We start from the raw sequence: 5,480 nt of genomic DNA, 5'->3' as shown, positions 1-5,480 counted from the left end.
TATATCTTCAGCATTCCTGGGACCCATCCCTACAGTGCTTGGAAATCACAGTAAAATGTCATCGTTTTCAGTGCATTGTTGGATTGTGCTCTGAATATTTCTCATGCTTTCCCCTATTTGAACTAAAGAAAATTCCCACTTCATTCCAAACACATTAAGGCTGGGCCAGAAAGTCCTATTTAAACCTGAATCTGTCTTCAGATTTCCACTTTGCAGAGACTGCTGCATTAGGATCAAGAGACAGGGTTGCTATGCTGAGTAAACTGGAAATTCCAGAAATCCAGACAAACAAACCAAAACAGTGATTTCCCGTACAGTACTCAGTAGCACATACAGCAGTTTTCAGCTCTTTAAAAATTAAATAACTTTTTTTCAGTTCCTGACAACCATGCTAGTTCAGTTTCACAGGATATCCAAAATGAGACCAAACAGCTTCCTTCCCAAAGGATTCCTGAGTGGACAGGCAAGCTGGAAAAAGTGCCTCTGACTACTGTAATCCCAGCCAGGATGTCCGCCTCATTTCCCAAGGCTAAAACTTAATATATAGGTCTCTCACAAAACATGAATTACTCCAAATGCCACTCATTGGGACTTCTTCAGGAATTTATTTTCTTTCCAGTGGTAGCCAGACAAGGCCATGCCAGGCTGTTCCCTCACACAGCACAGGGAGCACGAGGAGCCCTCTCCCTGCAGCACCGATCGCCCTCCGTGGCTGCCTGACCCAGGACTTCACAGCAGTGCTTTAGCTCAGCCCTTCAGAGCTTCTCAAGGAAACAAATGCTGCCACTGGAAGTTTCCAGTTTCCCATCAGCCCAGCACACAGCCCTGCTCTCGCTGAAAACAGCCACACCAACACTTCAGGGTACATTATGCGTCCTCTGCAACGATGCTACTTTGCCCTCCTGTCTTTGGACTCTGTTCCAGCAGCAGCTGAATCCTCAGTGGTGATTTTGTGCATGAATTATACAGATAACTGCTTCTCTGTGTGAAAGCTATTTCTATTATTTTGTCTCTCCATTAGAATTTTTCCTACTCTGATTTTCTTTTCTTTCCTGTGTCACTGAGTGTTTCACTGTGACTCTGCCTTACATCAGAATTATAAGTCAGTGTCTGCCTGCTACATCGATACCAGTGCACAAAGGCTGGCTGGCAATTTTGCAAAATAAAGATAATTTGCTGAAATAAATTGAACTCTCACGTTTTTTATAACTATTGTATCTTGTTATTGTGCAGCCATCTGCCTTGCTAGAGGTTTTTCCCTTTCCTCCCATCTTCTGCAAATTTATTTCTCCATTCAAAGTAAGAACACTTTGAAGCACTTTGCAAGGAACAGTAGCTATATGTTACTAGGTCATCAGATCCCAATGGGGTTTACGAATACCATAATGAATTTCAGCCCAACATCTGTCTGCTCTCTGAAACAGATGCAATTATGGAAAAAAATAGCTGCTGCCTCTTCACAGGCAGATCTCTCAGTAAAAAAAACCAAAAACAACAACTAAACACAAAGAAAACTGACAATGCACAGTTTAATCACTACCACATTAAATTTATCAGTCAAAATATCACATGGCAGACGGTCTTTTTCTGAAAGCAAGACAAGTTGTGGTAATTCTGGCAGACAAGCAGGGATTTTTTGACTTCAGAAAATCCTGCATGCACAGCTTTGCCAACCAAATAGTAACTCAGGATGACTCAGACCACGGTTCCCTTTTATCCAAACCACTGAAGTTTGGTGGTTAGCTAAAAAGAAGCTGGTATCTGAATCACCCTTGGTTGGGAGGAATTGTCAGATTGAAGTCTTGGTGGCAGGGTGTTGGTTTGGTTTCTGTTCCCTTCTTTCCTAAAGGAAAGAAAACAAAGATCAACAACTTTAAATGTGGGGACACCTTTCTTACACACAAAAAAAAAATTTAAAAAATTAACTTTATCCTGTCTTTTTAACCTTCTCTATGTTGTGTGTCAATCTGGGCACATTTTCAGTAAATTAAACAGGTGTTTTCAGTCCTGTTGCAAGCCTAACCTGTGCCTCACAAAATTGTACAATTTTAACCTTGCCTTAGCTACAAAAAAAGCCCAACTTGTTGCTCAAGTCCCTCTTACACATCTGCATTTCCCAGGCCCTCTGCTTCTCCTTTCCTTAGAGGAGTTAAAAAAAGGCAAAGGAGGAACTGTAATTTATAAAGCTCCATCCAGCCCTCTGGAACAAAACCTGCCCTCTGTGACCTACTAAACATCATTGGGGAAGTCTCCTCTATTCTTGCTGCAACTTCCATTTAGTTCCAAGCTGCTTTTCATCTCACTATTTTGCCAACTCCAACCATTTCAAACACACTTGGGTGCCCCAGTGCAGCACCTGGGTCTTTTAAATTCTCCTCTTTTCCTCAAGGGAAATGTATCCTGTATTTGGGAGGCTGCCTAATTATTGTGTGTGTGTCTTCTGGATGGGGAAGGCAAAGGGAAGCTCATGTAGGCATTGAGCAACAGTGCCCTCTTCCAACACTAACTGATGAATAAGTCTGGGTCTTTTCCTGTAGATCTGTGCCAGTCCTATCTAAACATTCTTTATCTTTGTGTATTAATAACCTGCATATAACTTCCAGCCAAGTTTCATTTGTGCCTGTAACACCAGGCTCAGCCTGGAAAGAGGCAGTTCCTGTGGGGCTCTGTCAGCTTCTCTCTGCACTTCACAGTGTTTTGGGCAGAGCACTGAGGAGGTGCACTCACCTTGATGTTGCTGCTGCACAGTGCAGCTGTCAGCTGAGACTGTAAACATGTTAAAAATTAAATCTGACAAGTTGTTTAGCGGTTTGGGAAGAGCGGGAAGGCTCCGTACATCTGCCAGTCATTCACTGATATTTAGTCATGGAAGTTTTGTGGGAAAGAATGTGTTTGCACAGGTCTGAGACTGAGTGTATTCACTGTTTTTATTGATAACTTGGAAACAACTGCTAAATAAACCCATGGAAACAATATTCTGAGCAGCAGCTCGTGCCAGGTTATGTGCAAGCCCAGCCTGCACACAGTGGGGTGAAGGGCTGTGCTTGCACAGATCCTCCTCCCACTGCCTGGACACTGCCCAGAGCCCCAAACCATGTCCAATCTGGGGACACCTCAGTGCCAAACTGTAGGACAAGGGCTGATGGGACCAGCTGCATAAACAAGGAAAGACAAGGAAAGGGACTTTTCCTCCAACACTGCTTTGCCAAGACAGCAGCTCCAGCATCTTTCTAGTAATGCACAGAGAAGAAATGAAGACTTGGATTCAGTGAAAGGAGGGGGTACAAAAATTTATACTGAGGACAAAATGGTTTAATATGCCCACTTGGAATAGCTAAAGCTTTAACCTTATTAAAAAGAGAAGTGACTTTTATATTTTCTCCTAAGGAGAAAATAGTGGCATTTTAATCACATGAGACATAATTAAAGCCAGTAGCTGAAGCAGAACCAAACAATAACAAAAATACACCCACCCCACCCTCCCCCCCAAGCTAAAAAAAACTTCAGCAAAGTAGAAACAAAGGCACTGCACGTCCACAGACCTCCTGGTTTCCATTTCTCATGGGCCTCTCACTTTCTGGTTCCTAGGCTGTGATAGAGTGCTGAGAGCACCCCAAACTGGAGGTTTCAGCAGCCTCTCTGACAGCTTCACTAGCCCAAAGTTACTGGGGAGCCAGATGTCCTGGCCACAGCAGCTTCTGAGCCAGCCAGGAAACCTGTCCCCTCTGGAGGGCTGGTGGCTGCTGTGCAGGAGCCACGTCACAGCCAGGCCCTGCACTGCCACCCTAGAGCACACTTGAGCTTCGCCTTCCAGCAGGGAAATTTGGGGATTTAAACCAGCTTCCCTTTTCACAGCAGCTTAAGCTCTTCAAGGAGTTTAGCTCCATAAGCCAATTAAACATCTTTAAGTCCTTGAGCTCTCCTACCTTCCCTGAGCAGTTTGCATGCTTACATGGCTTTACAGGCTGAAAGCTGATTTCATCCAGCCAGGACCTGAGCATTTTATGAGGTCACAGGCCAAGCAATCCCAGGCAGAGTCGGCAAGTCTGGAATCCTCTGCAGACCAGCCTCAGAGTGCTGCACTCCGTGGCCTCGATCCTGACAGCAAATTCTTGCAGGTTTGGAAAAGGCCAGCTCCACCTTTATTCCTTTCCTTTCCAGAAGCCCCAGCTCTAGGTTATAAAGTAATGGATGGCCCCATGTGCTCAAAAACTTTACACACTGAGAGTGGGAGTAAAGCAGTTATTATCCTCATTTACACATCCACTGAGGAAGTGTAGGCAGACATAACTGGTGTCATCCCCTCGGGTCCCATCCCAGAGCCTTATCCCTCCTTCCTGTCTTTTTTCCTTTGGATTAGTTAACACTCTAAGTAGGAGAACAGTAATACAGTCATTTGATATTTTAATATGAAAGCTTAGAACCAAGTCTCTGAAGTACTGTTCTAGGCTTTTCTCTTAGGTTTTCTTTCTCTTTGTTTTTAAATGGACAAATCAGCAACATCTCCAAAGCCACAAAACCACAACATAAAATTTTATGTCTTTATATGAGAAGATATCACCAGCCCCCTTTGTTTCCTGTAAGACATATCCTGCACAGCTAGATATATTTAATATATAAAGTACATAGATTATATATACTTTTAAAAAATCATTGTATATCTCCTAAATGCTCTTTTTAAGTCAGTTAATAACCACATTCCATTATGTTGTCAGAATACAGTTTTAACTCCTTCAAAGTAAAAGCAACGTGCTGCAGTAACAATGTGATTCTGTAAGCAGTTGTGGATTAACATTCAGTGACCACTGAATCTTCTCTGTGATTAAAAATCCCCACCAGCTGCCCAATCTGCTTTTGTCAGTGAACTTGCTGTCATTTTACAGCAATAAATATACAGTTTGCCCACATACTTGAGGTCAGACGTGCTTATGGCTGAAAAGGAACATTTGCATGAGTGTTTTGTGAAGGGCAAACCCATAGCTCTGGAGCTGCTCAAGGTCTCCCTCTCTGTTTTCTCTAAACCAGTGACAAATCATCCCAGAAAGCTCCATCTGCTCAGCACCCAGGTAGTGCCCTCTCCACCAGGTTCAGCCAAGAAGGATGTGGCACTGAGGTGCAGCCCCTGGACCCTGGAGCAGATGTGAGGGTGCTGGAATGGGCTGTCCAAGATGACCCCTGTCCCAGTAAAGCGCTTTGTGCCATCATTACTCATCAATGCCTTTGTGCAACTTGGTGACCTGCAGCTGGCACTTGCATTTTGCAACAGCCTGCTGTGCTGCAGCAAGCAGGAGTGATGCCCTCCACCACAGTCCATCTCACTTCCTCCAGAGCTTTCCAACCCCCAGCTCTGGGCACCTCGGCTGTAACTCGGTGCTTTTGGGGTGGTTTTTGCCACCCCAGCACTGCTGCCCTTGGTCCTGGCCCTGGCTGTGCTGAGCTGCTCTGGGACACAGTGGGGGCTGTCTCCCCAGCCTGGCTGT

General features: G+C 44.5%; 1 long non-coding RNA gene across 1 annotated transcript; it reads left to right on the top strand.

The window, feature by feature from the left end:
- The first annotated feature begins 4,077 nt into the window (after positions 1-4,077).
- On the top strand, positions 4,078-5,201 carry LOC111928671 (uncharacterized). Its single transcript, XR_015276194.1, has 2 exons — positions 4,078-4,118; positions 5,026-5,201. It is a non-coding gene; the product is annotated as an uncharacterized LOC111928671 (long non-coding RNA).
- Positions 5,202-5,480: the final 279 nt, after the last annotated feature.

Source organism: Cyanistes caeruleus, chromosome 14, assembly GCF_971803275.1.
Source record: "Cyanistes caeruleus chromosome 14, bCyaCae1.hap1.1, whole genome shotgun sequence".
Lineage (NCBI taxonomy): Eukaryota > Metazoa > Chordata > Aves > Passeriformes > Paridae > Cyanistes > Cyanistes caeruleus.
The sequence above is the reverse complement of the archived record's forward strand: the minus strand, read 5'-3'. Positions and strand labels throughout refer to the sequence as shown.